This window comes from Cervus elaphus, chromosome 30 (genome assembly GCF_910594005.1).
Source record: "Cervus elaphus chromosome 30, mCerEla1.1, whole genome shotgun sequence".
Classification (NCBI taxonomy): Eukaryota; Metazoa; Chordata; class Mammalia; order Artiodactyla; family Cervidae; genus Cervus; species Cervus elaphus.
This window is the reverse complement of record NC_057844.1, coordinates 21522385-21546786: the sequence shown is the minus strand read 5'-3', so window position 1 is coordinate 21546786 and position 24402 is coordinate 21522385. Positions and strand designations below refer to the sequence as shown.

General features: G+C 36.8%; 1 protein-coding gene across 4 annotated transcripts in view; it reads left to right on the top strand.

Annotated features, from left to right (window-relative positions):
* Positions 1-24402, top strand: part of INTS6 (integrator complex subunit 6) — a 78881-nt gene that overhangs the window by 28631 nt on the left and 25848 nt on the right. Inside the window, exon 2 of one of the 4 annotated variants that reach the window (XM_043891590.1) lies at positions 629-851. The exons of the other annotated variants lie outside the window; for them this stretch is intronic. The gene's annotated coding sequence lies outside the window, so the exon portion shown is untranslated. The remainder of the gene's footprint in view (positions 1-628; positions 852-24402) is intronic. 4 annotated transcript variants of the gene reach the window in all.

Below are 24402 nucleotides of genomic sequence, written 5' to 3'. Positions count from 1 at the left end.
TGAAGATTGATATTCTTAATGCTAGGACAAGAGCATTGTATGTGTGTGAGGGGTATTCCTTGTAGTAGTGTCAAGTCATTTATAAAGAGGATGGAAACTTAATTCCTTTTCTGTTCAACAGTATGTAATTTAAGAGTACTAGTAGATTGGCTTTGATGGCACTGACAGTTTTCTGCCAATTAAACTCAATTCAGGTCTGCCTGTTAGGTGTATTTCATGCCTCTCTAAATCAGATTACAATTTAAGAGTGTGAAAAAGCTGAAAACTTGGACTCCTGTTGGGACACATTTGCCTAAGCCTGAGGCTGTTAGTTTTTTTGTAAATACCTTCATTTCATTATTTAGGTGTGTTCCATAAATAGTTATTATTCATAACTTCCACTTTGAAGCTTTGTTTTCAGGTGTAATAGAACAGATTTACAGTTTTTTAGGCTTGTATATTAGGAATAAATGTTGTGCAGTGATTGGAACGATACTGAAACTGATCTACTTCAAGGGAAGGCTACATTTTGTCCTAGACAAGGCTGTTTTGGTATATTTTTCCCCACGTTCTGTCTTTTCAGGTTGAATTACTGATTTTTCCCCCTTTGTTTTGTTTGTTGTGGTTTTGATGTTTTTTTTCCTTTCAGCTAAAGGAGCAGTCCAGTGGTTTTCAAGAAGTGCCAAAGTGCACTGACTGTCTCACGATGACTGGTGCCTCAGGGAGGGTCGTGATTCCTGGATACAGGATCGACCTGGTCCTGGATGTCACTTCAAGCAGTCAGATCGTGGGGAAAAGCCTTGTCTAATGGCTAGCCTTCCTCAAAAGTCTGATGCTAGTCATCTCGGAAGGCCTCAGAAAGAGCCTTAAAGGTGAGCAGAGTAGAGTGTAGTTCTCTCTGGGGGCTGTGACTATTTGTCGGAGAACGTGATTCAACACAGAATGACAACCCTAACCTGACAAATTCAGGTTCAGTTGGTAAATTCAGTTTATAAATTTGTTGAGCATGGCAATCAGACCTCAACTTTTGAGTTATAAGAAACCACCTTCCTAACCTTAAGGACCTATAAAAGGAGGAATGTGGTATTTCCTGGGTCCTTCAGAATCTTAGGTTAGTATCTGTTGTCTTAAATGGAAACAGCCTACAATCACAGCTGAGGAACACTTTTTACAAAAGCACTTTATGTTAAGTACCCGTGGATTTAAAAAAGAATGTAGTGAAGTATTCTATTAGCTTATATGTTTATCATCTTTCAATTATATATCAGGCAATTTGGCTTCAGGACTTAGAAGGGCAAATTGGAATTTGATTTGTCTGTTACACTGATTTTTTAAAAACCATAGGCACTTTTGAAGCAGTTCAGATATATGTAACACATATTTTATTGCATTCAACTTGAAGAATCAGTACTATCTGCAACGTTTGAATTACATTTTTAACCTCATAGAAGGTTCCTTAGAGATGTTTTGAGCATTTGGGTTTGAAAAATATTTCATGCCTGGCCTCTTTCCCTGTGCTTTGAAGCACATACAGAACCCAATTGTTCATATAATAATTGTGATTGCTAAATTTTCAAGTAAACTCTAAAACTTGTCTGTCCTAGTGAGACTTATTAGGTTTTTTGTTTAAAAACATTTTTTTTAATTGAGTCATCTGAAATAGTTAATAATACTATGGACATGCACCATCTCTAATGTATGTGCATTTTTATATTTAGTAATTATATATCACCGATGTATTAATATTAGAAAGCATAAACAAAAATAGAAGTTTTGAAAGATGAGATGAAAAAACTTACATAAAGGCAGTTGTGATATTTTCTTTCCCTTCACCATGCATCGTGATGTAATTCTGGTTGACAAATTGTTTTTAAGGCCAGATAGTAAATATTTTAGACTTTTCAGCCCATATGGTCTCTGTTGGAACTGCTCAACTCTGCTGTTGTAGGGTAAAAGCAGCCACAGACAATACGTTAAATGAATGAATGTGGCTGTTTTCAATTAAATTTTTATTCCTGAAACAAGCTGTGGGCTGGGTTTGGCTGGAGGACCATGGTCTGCTGACCCCTGGAGTATACCCTGTTTTGTAGACCGCTGCCCTAGACCTTGCAGTTGTGTTACATTATGTCTGCTGGGTCCTTTGACCTTCAGTTTTAGAGTACAGTGGGTCTTCATTATTGCAGTGAGCAGAAGTATAGTAGCAATCAGAACATATTGTTTAGTTGAACAGATACTTACTGAATACCAGTGATGTTCAGACACGAGGTTAGGTGCTGGGATGAGTTTGGTAAGAGAGAAAGGTAAACAGTTGAAGGCATGGTGTCAGAAGAAATTTGATTATAGCACAATTTGATTATTGTGATTAGAAATAGTTTGATTATTGCTGAGAAAGTGAGGCTGGAACTGGGAAATTATGTGTTAAGTTGGACTTTGAAAACTTAATGAAAGTTTGTAAAGTAGATGAGTACAAGAAAATAAAAGGTGATAGAAGAGAGCCTTGGAGAACCACGTATACCTTAGTAACTGATTGTTGGCAGAGTGTTCAAGAAAGAAGCAGCAGGGAATGAGACTGGACAGGTCAGCATGGCCCATAGTGTGTGAGGAAGAAATGGTCAGATTTGGATTTTAGAAAGACAGTGGCAGTGGTGTGGAGTATACGAGGAGTAACTATTTTGGATAGCCTTTTTTTTAAACCTCCTTGTAAAAGAGAACACATTGTTTGTGGGTTGTTTTATAATCAGGCACAAAAATAAACTTGGAATACTATTTAGCAATGAAAATAAATGAACTGTTGACATGCTACAGGGTGGATGAACCTCCAAAACATTATCCTAGGTGTGAAAGACCACATGTGGTATGATTCTGTTTTTTATGGAATGTCCATAAAATAGGTTAGTGGTTGCCTGGGAATGGACTGGGGGTTGACTACAGATGGAAATGAGGGATCTTTTCATGGTGTTGGAAATGGTCTAAAACTGGATGGTCTAAAAATGATCTAAAAATTTACACCACTTTGTAAATTTACTAAAAATAATTGGATTGGATGCCACTTTTCCTTTCTTTAACTTGAAGTATAGTTGATTTACAGTGTTGTGCCAATCTTTGCTGTATAGCAAAGTGACTCAGTTTTATGTGTATATACATTATTTTTAAAATACTCTTCTTCATTATGATTTATCTCAAGAGATTGGATATAGTTTGGATTGGACACTTTTAAAACTGGTTGCATTTTATGGTAGGTAATTATAGCAATAATACTAAAAAATTAGACCTCACTTTTGAAATTGTTGGAGTAAAACATATTGTTGATTCCCAAGTAATTGCTCTTTCCTCTGAACAAATTATTGATCTTATACTGCTGGAACAAAAAAATAAAACGGTGTTTTTTCCTCTTTAAGAGTATACACTGCAACTGTAGAGTGTAACTGTAGAAACTACCAACTAAATAAATCAGGTTGTTACTAAATCTTATCTAATACACTTTGACTTTTATATTTAAATTTTTCCTTTCCTTATTAAATGTCATATGAGGAGAACCATCTTAAATGCAGTATTGGATAATTCTCAAAAGCTAGAAGTAGCCTAAGGGAAATTTACTTCCTTTTTTCCCCCAAGGAAATAATTGCTAAAGAAAGAACCTGATGATTTAAAATTTTAAGTTTTTTCTTCAGTCTTAACATAGGAAATAAATAGAAAGAATACAGAGCAATTGGAAAATAGTTAATTTCACTCAATAAATATTTATTGAGGGGTCGGGAAGATTCCCTGGAGAAGGAAATGGCAACCCACTCCAGTATTCTTGCCTGGAGAATCCCATGGACAGAGGAGCTTGGTGGGCTATAGTCCATGGGGTCGCAAAGAGTCGGACACAACTGAGCGACTTCACTCACTCACGCAATATGTGCTAGGTACTGTTTCTTAAGAAATAAACAGTGAAAGGTTCTTATTAAGTGCTTTTATTCTTGGCTGCCAAAATTTATGAGATTGATTGTAGTAATTAAGAAAACATGTACAAAATTAGTTATATTACCTTTTATTGTTTACAAGATAATTTCACATCTTACTAGTTCTGTAAGAGTGAAGAAAATGAGTCTTATTATAGCCGATCCCCAAGTAAGAGGCAGAGGTGGGACTTGACTGTTGGGTCTTATTTTTACTTGAAGTCCATTACTCTTCATACTGTAGTGTGGGATTGAAAGAACAAAACCACCAACAACAGTGCAGTAGTATTTAAGGATAGGCATATAGATCAACAAACAAACCCATACATTTTCGGTCAGTTGATTTTCGAAAAGGGAGATAAGACATTTTAATGGGCCAAGAGTAGTCTTTTCAAGCAGTGGTAGTGGACAGCTGAATATCCGCATGCAAGAGAGTGAAGTTGGACTCTTAAACCTGACACCATATTACAAAAATGAAGTCAAAACGAGTGGGCAGCCTAAATGTGAGAGCTAAAACCCTTGAAAAAAAAAACCTAGGCATAAATTTTCATGACCTTGGATTAATTAGACAGTGGTTTCTTAGACATAACACCAGAAACACAACCAAAAAAAAATTAGATAAATTTGACTTCATCAAAATTAAAAGCATTTGTGCTTCAAAGGATACTGTGAGGAAAAGACAGTAACAGAATAGAAGGAAATATTTGCAAATCATATATCTGATAAGGGCCTAGTATCCAGAATATAAAAGGAAGTCTTAAGACACAGAAATAAAAAGATACCCAATTTAAAAAAATGGGCCACAGATTTGAAACATTTTTCCAAAGAAGACACACAAATGGCCAATAGCATGTGAAAAGATGTTCACCATCATTATTAGCCGTTAAGGAAATGCAAACCAAAACCATAATGAGATACTACTTTATACCTACTGCAGTGGCTAAAACTTTAAAAAATGGATGAAGGAAATGTTGATGAAAATGTAGAGAAACTGGAACCCCCATTGCTAGTAGGAATATAAAGTGATATAGCTGCTGTGGAAGGTAGTTTGACTGTTCCTTAAGAAGTTTGCCACAGTACCCTGTGATCCCAGAGCACTGCTGCTTGGTGTGTACCCAAGAGAAGTGAGAAGATTTCCACATAAAATGTCTCATCAGTGTTATTTATAATAGCCAAAAAGTAGAAACAGTACAACGTTCATCAACTGTTGAATGGATAAAGAAGTGTGGTATATCCATACAATGGATATTATGTAGCCGTAAGAAGGAATGAAATTCTAACATACACTACAATGTGGATGAACCTTGAAAATATGCTAAGTGAAAGGAGTCAGACATAAAAGATTCCATTTAAATGAAATGGCTGAATAATCAGTACCATACAAACAGAAATAATGGTTGCTAGGATTTAGGGATAAGAGGAGATGCTAGTGGGTATGCGGTTTCTTTTTTGCGTGATGAATATGTTCTGAAATATATATACACTCACATGTATTTTTTGAAAAACTGAGAATTGACATAACATTGTATTAGCTTCGGGTATATAACACAGTGATTCTATATTTATGTCTTGTGAAACAATCACTAAAATAACTTAAGTGAACACTGACCACTATACATAGAACAAAATTTTTTTGGTGATAGGAACTTTTAAGATCTATTCTCTTAACAACTTTCAAGTATACAATACAGTATTGTTAACTGTAGTCACTATGCTGTATAACATCCCCGTGACTCATCTATTTTATAACTGGAAGTTTGTACTTTTTGATCACCTTTACCCATTTGCCCACCCCCACCTGCTTCCCTTGTGGCTCAGTTGGTGAAGAATTCGCCTGCAATGCAGAAGACCTGGATTTGATCCTTGGGTTGGGAAGATCCCTTGGAGAAGGGAAAGGCTACCAACTCTGGTATTCTGGCCTGGAGAATTCTATGGACTGTATACAACTGAGCGACTTTCACTTTAAAATAAGGAGCTTCCCTCATAGCTTAGTTGGTTAAGAATCTGCCTGCAATGCAGCAGACCCCAGTTCAATTCCTGTGTCAGGAAGATCCCCTGGAGAAGGGATAGGCTACCCACTCCAGTATTCTTGGACTTACCTTGTGGCTCAGCTGGTAAAGAATCTGCCTGCAGTGTGGGAGACCTGGGTTCAGTCCCTGAGTTGGAAAGATCCCTTGGAGAAGGAATGGCTACTCACTGCAGTATTCTGGCCTAGAGAATTTCATGAACTGGATAGTCCATGGGGTCTCCCAGAGTTGGACACAACTAAGCGACTTTCACTTGCCTTTATTTTTCTGATTGAGTTTTGGTGCCACTTAGGTGTTCTTCCTTTTCCCCTTATTTCCTACCTTGGAATATTTGTATTCCCTAATTGGGCATGAAAGTCCTTGATAAATTTATTCTAACTTTTTCCTTGATTTATTTGGTTTTTACTACCTGTAAGTGCTTCAACACTGAATTGACCCCATTGTTCCTTGAGTACATGACACTCTTTATTTGTCAGAGCCTGTTCCATAATTTTGAAATGTTTCCTGTTTCTTTCCACCTTTCTTTGTCCAAAACCTACTCAGTATTTGTTGAGGCACGGGTCAAATGCTCCCTCCTGTAACGCTTTCAGGCCTTTAGTTGTGCTTTCTTCTCTGCACTTTTAGGGCTTTCTTGTCGCTGTTCTCCCAGTTTATGTTCATCATTTCACTTGGTTACTTATCTTACTGCTACTAGACTTTGTGTTTAGCTCCTGGCAGGCCCCTTTAATTTAGAAACTCTTATCTTTTAAGTTTCAGAAATGTTCTTATTTCTTTAATGATTTTTTCCTTCCTTTGTCTCTGTTCTTTCTTTTTGGATGTCAGATTTGTACAGTCATCATCATCATTTATTTTTTTCTCATCATCATCGTTTATTTTTTTCTCTCCCACTTTCATCTTTGTCTTTATTCATTTTAACGAAGTTGGTAAAGGGCTTGGCTTTTTGCTAAGTTTTATATCTTTTTTTGTTGGACTGAAATACGTATAACATAATCATTCTCAAGTGAAAAATTCAGTGACATTTAGTACATCCTTTTTAATAACACTCTCATACTAGGCACACATATAAAGGTGCTGTAACAGTGTGTTGTTCTCTCTAATCCTAAGAAGCAGGTTCTAGGATAGGCAGATTTCTTTCACATACCTTTTCTCCATCAGATAATTTCATCTTGGGTATCCTTGGATTTTAAGCTGTCCTTGCATATAAACAGAAAAATAACTGAGGATTATGATTGTAGAAGGGTAAAATCTAAGGGAAAGAATGGTGAAGGACTAAATCTTCTACACATATTGGGAAGGAGGAAATGTAAATGAATCTCTAAGGGCCTGATAACTAGTTATATGGATTTTTGTTGTTGTTCGTTATGGGTAAGTGCTAAGGCTGTATTATATTTGAGGAAGTAGATTTAAGAAGTACTCATTTTATTTGAGGCTTTTTTCCTCATCTACATCGTCCAAGCAGATCTGAGTAATGGGACTAGAATCGTACTTGATCCTGGAGGAGCCAGCTTCCTGTTTATTACATCACAAAGAGACATTTAGCATTGGTTTGATTAGAATGGGTGTTTCCCTGCCTTTAATGCAGTGTCTCTTTGAATGCATATTTTCTGCCACAAAGCAAAAGAATTGACAAACATCCACTTCAACTTTCAAGGATTCAGAAAAGCTTCTGGAAAGATACTGATTTTTTTAGGATATTGCTTTAGCTGCTCTAATTGGGACAGAAGTATTAGTGGCTTAAAATAGGAAGTTTCTTTTTCTCTGGTTAGTGGCCTGGAGGTACTGTGGTTCTGCTCCAGCCTATTGTTTAGGCCCTGGGTTCCATCTCCTTTGTTGCTTTTATCTGAATGGTTGATACTGGTTTTAACACACATCCTAGTTCAATACTTAAGCAGACTTTCAGCTTGTGGGAAGGAGTGAAGGATATGGAGGGCAGGCAGCTTCCTAGTACGGAGATGACCTAAGCCTTGTATATGGCAGTTCCTGTCAGAGTCCATCAACTAGAAGCTGGCAGAGTAGAAAATGGGATCTTTACTTGGGCGGCCATGTGTCCAGCAGAACTTGAGAGGTTTTGGTAAGAAGGAAGAAAGATTAGGCTTTTGAGGGCCAGTTTTTAGTTTCTGAAATAAAAGGGGTGGTAAAGAATTAATTATGCTTTAAAAACTTTGGGAATATCCTTATCTTGTAGTTCGACAGCTTGTTCTAAGTTCATCTTGTACATTTTGCCCCAGACCTGGAATCATACCAGATTCTGTGTACTTGGAAATGATATAAGAAACCATAACCTGGGTGTTGTTTTGTTTAGTTGCTAAGTCATGTCCAGCTCATTGCGACCCCGTGGACTGTAGCCCACCAGGCTCCTCAGTCCATGGGATTTTCCAGGCAGGAATACTGGAGTGGGCTGCCACTTCCTTCTCCAGGGGGTCTCCCCGACCCAGGGATGGAACCCAAGCCTAAGTGTCACCTGCATTGGCAGGTGAATTCATTACCACTGAGCCACAACCACCTTTACTTATACATTCATTTACTGTGTACAGCTTCAGGATCTCTTATAAAAGATGTCTTAATTTCCTTCCTCCACCCTCACCTAACTTTTTAGAAATACAGGCATTCCAGTTGTCTTTCAGTTTCTCCTTCTCCTCCTTACTAAATACCAAAAAGAAAACTAACCTCTGACTCCATAAAAGGGGGGTGTTAGAGGTGATATTGGGCTTCCCTTGTGACTCAGCTGATCAATAGTCTGCCTGCAATGTGGGAGACCTGGGTTCGATCCCTGGGTTGGGAAGATCCCCTGGAGAAGGGAAAGGCTACCCACTCGAGTATTCTGGCCTGGAGAATTCCATGGACTATAGTCCCTGGGGTCGCAAAGAGTTGGATACAACTGAGTGGCTTTCACTTTCACTTCACTTTCAGAGATGATATTTACTGTTGAGTTGGTGATTGTCCTCATGCCTTTGCAGAAGACAGAGTTAGGAGATAGATACTTTTTTTTTCCCTGAAAGAAAATATGTCATCCATTCATACCAATCTTTCCAATTTAAGTAGGTTTAATCTAAAGAATACTATTAAAGAATATGTTTGTGTTATAAAGATCCAGGTTTGAGTCCTCGCTCTGCAGCTAATTAGAAATGTAATCTTAACTCTTTTTTAAGCTTCAGTTTCCTCATCTTTAAAATGGGGATAATAACTATTTCATGGTTATTGTAATGATGAAATGAGAAAATGAGTGCTCAAGAAATTCTAGCTTTACTATTCTCTGTCAACCTACAAAAAGGAGAGACTTCTAATTTTTGTAGGGGTTAGAGAAGGCTTGCCCATGAAGGTAACACTGGTGCAATCAGGAAAGATCTGGTGTTAATGGGATGTAGAGATTTTTAGAAAAATATCAGGGCAAGAGACTCGCCTGGGGAGAGTGATCTGCATTAGTTAAGACTGGAGCATAGGATTCTGTTTTGATGTTTAAAAAGAGAAAGTAAAAAGCTTTTTTCCCTTATAGCATTTAGTGTAATGTGTAATTACATAGTAATCTGTGTGCTTATTTGATTAGTGTCAGCCTGCCTCCATGCCCCACAAGGGCAAGGACTCGCCTATCTTCCTTTTATTTACGAGTAGTCACTGCACAGAGTAGTCTCTCAGTTGGTATTCATACCCTAAATGAACTTTTCCAGCATTTATAACTACCGCAAAATTTAACATTTGATTATTTACCTATATTATCATTCTGTAGTTATTTCATTAATGCTGCCTTGTCCCTAGCACAGCTATAGCTATTGACCTAATTTCTTTAAGTTCAATGATATATAATGCGTTAATACTCTGCAGATTTTTGCCATTTATTTAGCCATTATCTGACAGCATTAGTTCTTTGTAGATTTTTATTCAGAGTGAATTAATGAATGAAATTGTTGGTGACTCCCATCTGGATCTCAGCATGTTGTGGAATGTGTGCCAAGTAATTTACTGTTAAAGAGTTTAAAGTACTCCAGCTATCCCTTATAATGAAGCCACTGGGTTGCTTTCATTTTGTTATGTTGCCTTATGTGGGAGAGAGCAAGGTGTATATAGTTAAATTAGCCTCCTAAGAATTGAGTCTGCTGCTCCCATGGAGGGGAAGAGAGAGAGTGTGTATGTACACGTGTGCATGTGTACGTGTGTGCTTGCATGCACATCTTCTGTGTCCCATGGGAAAAATTGAGAATGAATATTCTGCCCTGGATATTTAGAGAGGTGTTCTTAGAGAGGAGGCAGTGTGGTAATAGTGAAAGGCACCAGACTTCAAATTAAATGGCATATGTATTCCAGGGACTTTTCTTTCTTTGCCTTTTTTGCCACTAAATATATGGTACTCAAAATTTGTATTCGCTTATATTTCTTTTGTTGTTATTGTCCCCTTTGTGTCTAACTTCAATCTATATGTAATAAAATACAGCAATTTCAAGTATAAAACTTGATGAGTTTTGACAAATATAAACACTTATTAATAGCACTGTAATGCTATAAATCCCTGGAGAAGGAGATGGCAACCTACTCCAGTACTCTTGCCTGAAAAATCCCATGGACTGAGGAGCCTGGTAGGCTACAGTCCATGGGGTCGCAAAGAGTCAGACACGACTGAGCGACTTCACTTCATTTTAATGCTATAAAATACTATAGCTATCATTCTGAAAAAGTTGTCTTAATGCCTTTGCAGTTAATTTCTATCACTGTCCCCTGGAAAACACTGATATGCTTTGTGTCACTGTGTGTGTGTGTATGTAGTTTTGCCTTTTCTAGAATTTCATATAAGTGGAATCATTTAGTATGTAGTCTGTGTCTGGCTTTCAGTTAGCATAATGCTTTTGAGGCTCATCCACATCATTTTTTGTTGTTGTTTACTTGTTTGTTTGTTTTTGCCACATAGCTTGGCATTTGGTCCCCAGCCAGGGATCGAACCCACGCCCACTGCAGTGGAAGCATGGAGTCTTAACCACTGGACTACCAGAGAAGTCCTCATTCACGTTGTTGCATCTACCACTGTTCACTCCTTCTTATTGAGTAGTGTTTCACTGTATTGCAGTATTATAATTTGTTTAGCCACTCACCAAGGTAGAATAGTTGGGTTTTTTCATCCCCCCCCCCACCCGTACTATTATAATAAAGTCATTGTGTACATTGGCATGAGAATCGTTTTGTGGGCGTATATTTTCATTTCTCTTGGGTATATACTTAGGAGTGCAATTGGTAGGTAATATTACAAAGTGTATATCTACCTTCATAAGAAACTGCCAAACAGCTAAAGTGGCTATACTGTTTTTGCATTCCTACCAGGAAGTGTATGAGAGTTCTAGATGCTCAACATCGTTATAAACTTGATTTTTTTCAGTCTTAAATTTTAGGCAGTATAGTGGGTTTGTAGTGGTATCTCATTTTGGTTAGTTTGCATTCCTTAATGACTGATGATGTTGCACATCTTTTCATGTCTTATATGTCACCTGTATATCTTTAGTGGAGTGAGTGTTCTGATTCTCTTGCCATTTTTAAAAAACTGGATTGTTTGTCTTGTTATTGAGCTATAAGAATTTTTCACATATTCTGGATACAAGTCTTTTATTGGATACATGTCTCAAATATTTTCTCCCAGTCTTGTCTGTTTAAAGAGCAAATATTTTTGTTTTTTTATTTTATGGTTTGTGCTTTCTGTGAACTATTTCAGAAATCTTTGCCAAACTCAATGTTACTAACTTTCTGCTGTCTTTTCTTTAAGGAGTTTTATAGTATGAGCTTTTACTTTTAGGGTCGTGATTCATTTAGAAATTTTATTGTATGATAGGAAGAAAGTGTTGAGGTTCACTTTTTTGACCCTGTTAACTAATTGTATCAGTGTCACTTTTTGAAAAGATTATCCTTTATGCATTGAATTGCTGTGGCATCTTTGTCAACTGGACACTTATTTTAGTGTCTGTTTTTGGATTTTCTATTCTGTTTTGTTGATCTCTGTTTCTGTCTTTTGCCAGTACAACTCTGTCTACTGCTGTAGCTTTGTAAACCTTGAAGTCAGTTTGTCTCCAGCTTTTTCTTTTTTAGACTTGTTTTGTCTGTTCTAGGTCTTTGAATTTCCATGTAAATTTAGAATCAGCTTGTTAAGTTTTACAGGAAACACTACTGCAATTTTGATTGTAATTACATTGAATATCTAAGTTAATTTGGGGAAAATGCACATTTTGCATTATTGATTATTCTGATAAATGAGCAAAGTATGTATCTCAGATTAAAATTTTTTTTATTATTATAAAAAAAATTTTATTTGGCTGTGCTGGTTCTTAGTTGTGTCACTCAAGATCTTTAGTTGTAAAATGTGAGATCTAATTCCCTCACCAGAGATGGAACCTAGGCCCACTGCATTGTGAGTGTGCAGTCAGCCACTGGGAAGTCCCTTGCTCAGATTTTTTAAGTCTTGATTTTTCTCAGGAATGTTTGTGGGTTTTCCTTTTGTAAGTTTTGCACATATATTTTGATACTTTTGTAAATTCCTAGTTTTACCTTAAAATTTTGATTATTTGTTGCTATTACATAGAAATATATTTTACTTTTATATTTTGACTGTGAATTCTGTGACCTTCCTAAAATCACTTATTATCTAGTAGTTTTATCCACATTTCTTGATTTTTTTTTTTTTTTTAATGTGAACTGTGAACATAGACTGTTTTACTTCTTCCCAGTATTTGTCCATTTTTTGTTTCTTTTTCTTGACTAAATGTACGGGTAGAAGTGGTGAGAGTAGACATATTTGCCTGTTCCCAGTCTTGGGGAATGGGGTGGGAGTGAAACCTTTCACCATGTAAGTGTGATTTTAACTGTAGTTTTTTTTTTATTCCTTGTATCAGATTGTGGAAGTTCTCCTTTGTTCCCAGTTTGCTGTTTTTTTTTTTTTTTAATTATGAGTATGCAGTTTTGTCAGTTTTTATGCACATGTTGAGGTTATATGATTTTTCTTTTTTAGTTTTGTTAATATAGTGAATTACATTGATTAGTTTTTAATGTTAAGTCAACCTTGTTTATAAGGATTTCTCTGTAGCTCATACGGTAAAGAATCTGCCTGCAATGCGGGAGACCAGGGTTTGATCCTGGGTCGGGAAGATCCTCTGGAGAAGGGAACGGCAACCCACTCCAGTATTCTCGCCTGGAAAATCCCATGGACAGAGAAGAGAACCTTGGCAGGCTGCCGTCCGTGGGATTGCAAAGAGTTGGATATGACTAGTGACTAACACTACTAGCCTTGTTTATAAATATATATAAACAGACATAGGAACTAAGAAAGCAGCAATCTGAAATTACTTCAAGTCAAAGAGGAAAACACATTTTTAGTAGTGTAACACTATTAAACACAGTATAAACGTCAGGTAAAAATCCAGATATGTAACAAGGATGTAGCAAAGTGGGAGAATGTGGGTGTAAATCTTGCTTTTTTCCAGAACCTGCAGTTACTTAGACAAGTTTTTCAATCTTTTTGTGTCAAGGTTTCCTTACCCTCCTCCTACCCCTAAAGGATAATTCTGTATTTGTTTTGTTTTAAGAAATGTTATCCACCCTTTCCCTACCTTCTCTGCATTTTGAAATCAGGAGATGTTTGTTAGCTTTCAGCTGGACTCTACAGACTTGTATCTGCGCATATTGACACCCATGTGTGGATCATTCTGCTCTCACTTGGGCTGAACTGTTTGCCTTCTTAGCATTTCATGTCGGGGTACATTTTTATATTCTATTTAAAAGAGTTAAAATGTTTCGGTTTAAGTAACATGAATATTTGACTAATGATGACATTTATACAAGAGCTAGTAGTAAAAGCAAGACTTCTCATTCCCTTTCCACAGAGGCTTTTAATTGCTTGCATTTTTAATTGTTGTGTTATTCACATATGTCCAAATTAAAAAAAAATTATTTTTGAACTTTTAAACATACACAGAAGTAGAGATTAACCTCAGGAACCCTTCCCTAGCTTCAGTCATTAGCCACATTTTGCTGGTCTTGTTTCATCTGCTCTGCCCCTGCCCCATACACATTTATACAGTTAAATACACAATATGCATTTTTTTTTTTTTTACAATATGCATTTTTTAGGGGGATTATTTTAAAGCAAATTCCAAACATTTCATTTTACCCTAAGTACTTCTTTATGCATCTTTAACATGTAAGCGCATGTGCGTATAAACACACACACACACTCTTACCTGCAGTGTTCTGTGGCTCAGCAAAAAGTTATTTTAATAGATTTTATTAAGTTTAATTTACAGTGTACTTACTTTTAATTGAATTAGTTTAAATTTAATTTCTCTTTAGATCTTAGCAAAAAATTTAAGGGGTTCAATGAATAATACAATATCCAATTTATATCCCGGTTTCGCTACTTGTCTCACAAATGTTGACAGTTGTTTTGTTTGAATCACAATCCAAACTTGCTTCCCCTGACATCTGGTTATTATGTTTTATCCAGAAGTCTCATAGTTGTTTTTTTTTTTTAATATTTATTTATTTGGTTGCGCTGGGTCTTAGTTGCAGCACATGGGATTTTTGATCTTCATTCCAGCATCAAGGATCTTTTAGTTGCAGCATGTGGGATCGTATTCCCTGCCCAGGGATCAAACCCTGGACCCTTGCATTGGGAATGTGGAGTCTTAGCCACTGGACCAGGGAGTCCCTCTCATAGAAGTTCCAAGAACATAAATTTGTGTCCCTAATTGTTCTGTAAAAAAAACTTTAAGGAAATTATTTCTTTACAGTGAATTAGCATTGAAACAAAAAATATGATACACACATATGTACCTATGGTAAAACAGGCAGTGCAATATATAGGCAGTTCAAATTGTGAAATTTCTGAGAAGAGAGGTAAAACTTTCAAAACTATGAGATGGTATTATGACTCTTACCAATTATGAATAACTATTACTGATGAATCCAACACCTGTTTAAAGCAGCTTTTTAAAAAGGAGAAGCGTTTTTGTCATCTAGTAATTTATCTTTGAAATGAAGAGAATATATTCTAAGGTTAATCAAATAGGAACTGCAAATGAAATTCTAGTAGTCTTTGATGTAGACTTGAAATGACACTCTTCAAACTAAAGGTGCCATAAAGAGGTCAAGATCATAAGCACAGGCTATAAACTATAAACTCTGGTGTTCTGCTTAACTTCTGATGGCCAGAAGGGATTCACAAGAACCTTCAGATCCAGTATGGAGAAGACTTAGATGCAAACTCTGTGATACTCAAGATGGTACGAACTTCTGTGGTATGGAAGAAGAAGAAGGGGGTTTATGCAGCTTGAGGGGCAATTATGTGCTGCTGATGGAAGAAGTTTCATTTGTTTCATGTTAAAGTTTGGGGAAGCAAGGAGATACATTAAACTGCTGATATACCTTAGACTCTATAAGTTATAGGTGACAAGTATGTTGGAGGATTGAATGTGATGATTTAAGCAGTGTGTCAAATTAAAACCCTGGCATACCCTTCAGTAAATGACAGATTGTCAGCCTGTTAACTTGCTGTGTGATTTGGGGCGATATTTGGTGTGAACAAAAGAGATCTTTAACTTTTTATCTCTCACTCCATCTTTGATTTATGAAGAAAAGGTTATTGTTATTCTTAGGGGGCACAGTGTATTTCCAGATGATAGGGATGTATATAGCATACTGAAGAAAGTTTGGTTGATAAGTGTTTATGCTTGAAGCATTAAATGCTCTCAGTTACCTAGGAAATAATGATTCTCAAACTGACTTGCCAGGCTTTTACTGTATCTTTGTGTTTTAAGTTTCTTTACCAATGTACTTTAAGTTAGCCTTCTGATCTAATACTTTATAATTTATTTCATTTTAAATGTTAGATTCCGAAGGACTTAGGATACTATTTAACAGTTATATGTGGTTATATGGTAGAGTTGGTAACATTATTGTGCATCTTTTAAGAAAAGTGCTCTTTTTCAGAGTGTGTATGTCCTTTTGGAACTTTAGTTTCTCATATTTTGAAAAGTCATGTTTTGTATGTTATAGTAATTTGTTCTCATTTGAACATGTTAAATCATTACTGTATTAGTGGAGGTGGAGAATTGTCAGAGCCTTGGGGGTCATATCATAATCTGTATTTTTTCCTCTAATTGTCTTTGGTCTTGGTCCCTTGCTTTTTGTTTTCATTAATTTGTTTCTTGCTTTCTTTCTTATTCCTTTTGCCTTGGTGTTATTCTTAAACTATTATTCAACTCCTTAACTTGTCTTGGTTTCCTTCAGTCTGTCTTTCTCTGGCTATAATTACTCTAAAGCACACAATTTAGGTGTATTATTCCACTTGTTCAAAATATTTCTTTTTATTGTCCACTAGATTTCTCAGTACCCGTCACAGTTAAGCCAGTTACCTTATTTATCTATCCATCTATCCATTTTATTCATGCAGCCATATTTATTGAGTTTCTTCTGTGAACTGGACACTGCTAGGCTCTAAGGATCAAGTGGTAAAACAAGCAGGAGCTCTGCCCCCTTGGGTTTAGTTGAGAAGACAAACATTTAATAAAAGTATCATGTGGTAACAGTAAAAGTGCAGTGATCATGTATCCTACAAAAGGGAGGAGTATGTACTGTGAGAACTTATAATAAGGGCATACTAGATCTAGTCAAGAAGGTCACTGAAAGCTGAGATTTGAAGAGGTGAGGGGCATTTACTACACATAAAGTGGGAAGGCTCATACCAGGTAGAGGCACTGTACAAAGGCTCTTTCCCAAGGGGAGTGTTTTGAGCCTGAGGGACTAGAAGAAGGCTAATGCCATTTGCAGCATAAAAGAAGAAGGATCATTGTACAAAATGGGAAAGAAGGTTGGGCTTGACCACACAAGGAGTTTTGAGACCATGCCAAGTAATGTTATTAGTATGACTGTAATAGAATGTCTTCCAAGGGTTTTATCTGGAGAGAAGGGGGTGGAGGAGTGGAAGACAAACGGACAGTTGGGAGACCAAGTTAGGCATTGTTACATTAGTTCTGACAGCAACTTGATCATGGAGGTTAGTGATAATAAAGCAGAAAGAAGCAACAGTTGCAAGAAATATTTAGAGAGTTAAATCAACCAAATTTGCTGATGTATAGTGCTTTTGGGGGTATACGGAAGAGGGAGATTCTTGCAAAACTGGATAGATTGTGGTGCCTTTCACTGAGCTAAGAGATCTTGAGAGAGTAGTTCCATTTTGGTTGGAGGAAAATCATGAGTTCAGTTTTGAGCAAACTGGGTTTGAAGTACCTTTGAGCCATTTGGAAGGGAATGGCAAGTAGATAGAAGAATATTTGGTACTCAAAAGAAAGATCTAGGCTGGACATGTACAATTTTAAAATACTGAGTGTAGGTAGTATTTGAAGCTGTGAGTAAGTGGATTGTGTGTTTAGACTATAAACTGACCAAAGCTTAATGCTGAGCCTTGAGAGACTGCAGTGTGGAATGGCTAGGTATTAGAGGTGGAGGGGAGTCGTGGGGTGGAAGACAGAGGAGCAGCAGGAGCAACAGAAGCAGCAGAGAAAACCATGAGAATATTTCACGGTGAAAGCCAATGGAGAGTGTCTTTCTAAAGAGTGGTAAATAGTTTTGAATGCTGCTGGGAAGCATAACAAATCATGCTAAATCTTAGTGACTTGAAACAGTAACAGTTTGTTTCTCAAAATATTTTGAGTTGGCTTTATTGAGCTGGGGGCTTAGCTGGGGCTGGCGGCCTTGTTTACATGTCTGGAGCTTTGGTGCTCACCGTGGCCGGGGCACTAGCTTCTTGTTTCTGTCATGTCTGTCTCTCCATAAGGTATGTCATCGTGCAAGGGTCTAATTCATGCTGCTTTTCCCAGTAGCTGGATCTCAGTGCCTTGACAGGGAAGCTTTGAGGCCTGTTAAGATGTAGACCTGGAATACTCTCATCTACCACCATGGCCAGAACATGATCACCGATGACTTAGTGTGGGAGTTGTTTTAGTAGAACGGAAAGACTAGGAAATGATTAGCAGATGAAGAAAAATTCCTTATTGTGCCCCTGTATTTTCTCTAAAGTGTGTGTTAGTCACTCAGTTGTGTCCGACTGTCCTCTCTGTCCTCTGTCCATGGAGTTCTCTAGGCAAGAATACTGGAGTGGGTTGCTTTTTCCTTCTCCAGTATTTTCTCTAAACTTGACCTGAAATAGGCTACTAATTTCCTGAATGCTTCCTGTTTCTCTCCTCATATGCTCATTTCCTCTGAATATTTTTCCTCTCTCCTCCCATTATTAAAATCCTACTATTCTTATTTTTCCCAATTTTATTTGGAGTATTGATTTATAATGTGTTTTTCCTATGCAGCAAGGTGAATCAGTTTTACATATACATGTATTCACTCCCTTTTTAGATTGTTCTCCCATGTAGTTCGTCACAGAGCTTTGAAACAAATTCCCTGAGCTATGCAGCAGGTCTTTATTAGTTATCTATTTTTAATATAGGAAAATCTTACCCATCCTTACAGTCTTCAGTTTTTCTTTGAATGTTGCTCTCCAGCAGTTCTGAATTTTAGTTTAGTTTTTTATCCAAGTATTTGTTATTTCTTGCCTTTTACGTCTTTTATTTTAACCTTCACTCTGCATATGCCCTGTAATCTGCAAAAGGTTCTAGAGTTTCAGTAAAATTTTTATTCTTCAAAATAACTCAAATGCTGTTTCCTTGGAGCGCCTTTGTTGGTTCATCCCCCAAATAGTCAATTATCTATAATCAGTTATTCCTCTGTACCTCATGCATGCTTTTACTGTTGTACATATCATAACATACTACTATTATTTATTGTTTTTGAAGGTAGGAAATTACAGTGTCTGCTGTGTTGCCTTTCATTAAATAATTTCTGAGTTACAGTTTGATTTGTGATCCCCATTCTTAATTTTTAAGGAAATGCCCTGCATGGTAACAATTAAAAATTTTTTGTTAGTAATGACCTAATTACTTCTTTGTTACTGTGCCAAGTTCATTGGTATTAGGCCAGTGCATTAAACTATAAAGATGGGTAATTGTTTGGTGTGTGAGGTAAAAAATGTTTATGAGAGAAAAATATTTGGCCACACTGTTTGTATCTCTAAATTCTAAGACTAGGATTTATGAGGTTGTATTGTGTGGCCTCAGTAGAAGTACGTCATGTGTAAATCCTCATTACGAGTACTGTACGCGGAGCTTGATGGAGGAGTTGTGATGGCTTCCCTGCACAGCGTGGTTCTCCTTGCTCTAGGTGTCAGGTCAGTGCTGCAGCTCATGTCTCCATGTGTGTGTGGGTACATACAGGGGACATAGAGATCAGCTGGTTTCATACAGTGGGGCAGAACAGTACTTTAGCTCTGGGAGACGGGCCTAGCTGGTTCTGAGACCCACCACAGGCCAGCAGTGGGCCCTGCGTGTGAGGGCAGGGGCACGGCTCTCGCTGGCGGGGCCCTGTGGTTGTGCTCGGCGGCGCTCGGCCCGCTCGGCCCGAGTGCGGGCCTCGGGCAGTGGGGGTGGGAGGGGCGCCATGTGTCTGCAGTGGGCACATGCTGGGGGGACGCACAGAACCAGACCCCTCTGCCTGCCTTCTCTTAAACTGGACAGGGGTAGGCAGCCAGGGAAATGGGTCACTAAAACTTAAGATGGGAAGTATGATTATTATTAAAGGGTTTATAGTTTGAATTACTTCAGTAGTAGAACCAGCTGGCAGAACATCCAAAAGCAAGGGGAAACTTGCTAAGAGTTAGTACAGATGACATCAGTCACCTGACTCTCACGATGGGCTCAGGTGTGATCATCATCCAGGAGTCAGTCAGGTTGTGTACCAGGAAAAAATCTCTTTGGGTCCTGAATTTAAAATGTTTTTAAAAGAAATTTATCTTCTTTTACTGTTTGCTGCCTTCAATTTATTTGTTTTTTACATTCTGCAAGTTTAAAAAATAAGTATTAGCATATGAGAATCCTGATATTGAAGTTTTTAAATTTTTTAATTGGCTATCATCAAGTGAGCTAGCTAAAACTTTCTCTAAATCTTATTTATTTGGCTTGGTATTGTCCTTATTAAATCCTAAAATAATGCCCTGCTTGTGGTAGGCAGTCAGTGAATAACTAAATAAAATTTAAGTTGTTCCATAGTCCAGCCTTAGCAAAATTATAAATAATTACCGACTGAACCATAAACAGATACAAAACAAGTTAAGAGAAAGTTGCACATTTTTAAGTACCTAAAGTTTTGAGTATGCTCAGTGATAGACTCTCTCACCATCCTAATCTGCCCTTTTGTTTTTTATACCTATGGAGAAATAAATGGTATATATATTTTTAAGAAATTCAGGAAAGACTAAAAGGTGAAAGGACAGTAAGAGATAGTTCTCCAAAGGAAAGGAGGAAATGTAGGACAGTCTTCCTTAGTTTAAATTGAAGTTACATTTCCTTTTCTGTCGGCTACTAAGGTAATGTAAGAAACCTGGAATGGTGAGATCAGTAAAATTAATCAGTTAAAATAGTAATACAGAAAACCTCAATTGTATTCAAGTAAAAATAAAACTTGAAAAAAAAAATAAAACTTGGTTAGTATAAATAGTTTTCTTTGCTTATTAGTCCATTAGACTGAAACTTTGCAAAGTACAATTTTATGAAGACCCTAGTAAAGACCAGTGATGTCATGGTTATGGGTAAGCTATTATATTATTGAATTTCACATGATTTATCCAGTTTTTAAAATCTGCAGTCCTTCTTTGATGCTCTGAACTTGATTATATAGCAGGGTTTATTTAATCCTGTGTTTTCCAAACAGGTATCTTCTGACACACAATCTTACATTGTAGCTTGTCTATAAACTGGGCATAGTAATAGTACCTACCCCACTGGTTTGTTATAAACAGGTTATAAATACGAAAAGCTCCTAGAATGATGCTTGACACATACATAGTGAGTGCTCATTATGCAAGCAGTTGTTATTATTATTTACTTTTGTTGTTCTTATTACCTGTGTACGAGTACTGGAAGTGAATAGCAAAAGGGGAAAAAAGTGCCTCTTTCCATCAAAGAGTCATGGGGGACTGTGGTTTATAAAAGAAAATCATTCTAAAATGTTTATAAGATTTATGATTTAGTGGTTCAAAATCACTAGATTGATTCAGAAATGGATGATTGAGTGTGTGTGTGTGTGTTTAGAACAATGTCTGCCATATAATAGTTACTATAGTATAATTGTTGTTAATTAATTTTTTTGCATTATCAGGTATTTGAATTTGATTACTCTCTTACTAAAGTTTCCTGCAATTAAGTCTGAGAAAACAGCTTTTATAAAACTGTTTTTCTGTCCAGTGTTCAGAAATAAAAATCCTAATAAATATTTTGGTAGCCAGTACTATGACTTTCTGTCTTCTTTTTGTCAGCTTCTCCTTAAACACATTTATAAAACTGATTTATTTAGGAGCATGATCCCTGTCCTCAGAAATCTTGGAGTAGAGGAACCATGTTTTTTATGTATCTTTAAGTTCCCCGATCCCACATGCCGAATATTTGGTAGGGGCATAAAAACCGGAGAACAAATATAATTTTCAAGAAATATTCTGTCTTATAGTATATTTTAATAGCCAGTTAAGTAGAACTCTGTGTAGAGTCCTTATGAATGACTGCGCTTTGGGGCTAGTGATTATATCTGTATGTAATAGAGGTGTATATGAAGTTTTCTTGTGTTTGATTTTGTTGTAAAATAATACTGCTATAAGAGAGGTATAGATAACTACTTGAATGGATAATTTACTGGGTTTACATATTAATTTATTCTAATACTCTGGATAAGACTATGATATAAACGTTTCTTGCCATATTTGGCTAGTTTAGATTTTTTTTTTTTTGAGGATTTTTAAAAATTTTGTGAATAAAACAGAACGTTGCAGATAACTGAGTGCTGTTTCTTTTCTTCCCCGACTCAGTTGTTATTTCCCTCCCTGTTCCCCATCTGAGAAGCAGAAATTACCATGAATTTGGTGTGTAGCCTTCCATTTCATGTTTTCTTACTTTTACTCTATGTGTATGTTATATATATGTAAAACTACTCTTTTAGTAATTGTTTAGTAGTGCATATAAATGCCATCTTGGTGTCTCATTTTGCATCTCGCCTTTAAGTTGTGTTACCTACCTGATGATCAGTGTATTTGAGTTTCTTTTATATATTTATAGGCCATATGGGTTTCCTCGGGTATTTTGGGTTTTTTTTTCTTTCTTTTTAGCCCTTTTTTAACTTTGGGAATTATTTATTCATATTTATTGCACATTTTTCTAATGGTTGATTTTATATTTTTCTACTTGATTTATGTGCTCTTTGCCTTGATTTTCCATATATTCAGAAAGACCTCCCTTTGTGATTATGAGACATTGCTAGAATTTGAACTGTAGACTTTGGGTTTGAAGTAATTCAGCCCTCTTGAGTATTCACTTTTTAAGCTAAAGCATTTTATCTTTTTCCTGTACCTGTTTGCTTGCCATCACTCCTTACTATTTTACTAGTACATTTCAGTTACGGGGAATTTTTTTCCCTCCTCTTTGGTGATGAGGGTGGTAGTGATATGAGAAGGCAGAAGTAATAAGAAATAGAAAAATGAATAAAAATTTGACACGTTTATAAAATTAATACAGCTATGTGTAAAATATACTCATGACCCTTCTTGGTTTTTTGTTTTACTTGAAATACATTCTTGATCTAGCATTATGTAGCCAATAAACAGATAATGCTCATTATTATCTGATGAGGGGTGGGAGTGTATGTACATGGTAGGGGTCTACTGTCCTATCCACCATTATACATGAGGTCTCTACAGTGCTGTTAGCCACTGGATTCTTGAGCCAGGGCCAGATACTGTTACTTTCCAGAGCTCCTGCACTAACAGTTGAAACCTTCTTCCTCCAGCGCCACTGGTGCTTTGATATTTATCTTCTGGCAGGGTGTGGCAGCTGATGGCAGCAAGGGCTTGGAGTTCCCAAGCTGTTTTGCAAGTGTCACAGAACCTTTAAGGTTAGAAAACCTTCCTCAGGGAACATCCTGGCCCAGATTTCTTTGAGCGTCTCTAACTTCTGTCTTAAGAGTAGGATCAGTGCCAGATGCAAAGCTCATAACTCTTGGCCATGGGCTTGAAGTCTTGGCTGACTTGATAGAGGAATCTTGCAGGAGGTTCTCTTGGCATGAGTCTTGTGGAGAGAGGTGCCATTTTAGTAGAGCTTCACTAGGAACTCTTCTCTTAGAACTGAATCTGATTTTTTATTTTTAATGGTTTAATATAAGTCAGTGAAGAGACTTGAGTTCTTAAGTCAGTGTAGACTGACTTCAGCCCCTAATTTATCAAGTTCAGAAATCTTTGAGGTCAGAATTAGAAAGGCTATAAGCGATACAGTCATCTTGCTTTTGACAAAAACAGTATAAACTCTGGCAATTAATTTGGAAGTGATATTTTAAAATGTATTCTGTATTTAAAGAAAACTCCAGTATTTGAATAAATCAGTCCCTGCGTACACTGATCTGGGATTTCATATCATTTAAAAAAAATTTTTTTTATAAGTGATAAGGATTTTTGTTTTCCTTAGCACTGTATCATTATCACACTTAAATGTTATTAATAATCCCAGTAATATATATTTTGAATTTTCCCAGTTGTCTCAAAAATCTTTGCTCTTGTTTTGTCTCTTATTCTCTAATGGTTCTGGCAACCCTCTCCACCCCCATTCTTTGCTCTTTCCTGCCCAATGGCAGGTTTCATTGAAGAAACCAGGTCATGTGTCCTGTAGAGTGCCCCACATTCTGAATTTGACTGACTGCTCTCTGTGGTGCTGGATAAGTCGATCCTGTATCCTCAGTAGTCCCTGAGGGACTACCAGTAAACTGGTGGTTGGAACTGAAGGCTTGGTTAAATTCAGATCCAACTTTTCCTTCCTTTATTCTTTCCTTTCAATGTTGTGTCCTTCCATCATGAGGCACATACTGTCTGGTTGTCCCCACTTACTTATGCATGAGACTAAGGTCTGGATCTCCTGGTACCTTGTGACTCTGTTAGTACAGAGGTACACATTAGAATCACGTTGAAGCTTTTTAGATTTCTTAAGAATCTTAGATTGTGATTGAGCAGGTCTTAGAGGGGTGGGGAGAGAACACATGCAAGAAACCCCAAACCCTCTACCATTACTTAGATGGATTACATTACCTTTGGTACATTTACAGTATAACTGGAGTGACACAATTTAGTTTTAGCAGATGCTTTGGGAAGATCTATGTTTCATATGAAATGAAGCCTATTTAAATCATTTAACTGTGGAAACATTTGAGGTGTGGTGTGATAGAAAAAACACTGATTTGGATTCAGGAGGCCAAATCATTTATTCTCTCTGAGACCTGTTTTTTAATTTACATCTAGAAAATAGGAATCCTAAGATATTTATCATAGGCTTGTTTTAATGATTAAATGAAACAATTAATTT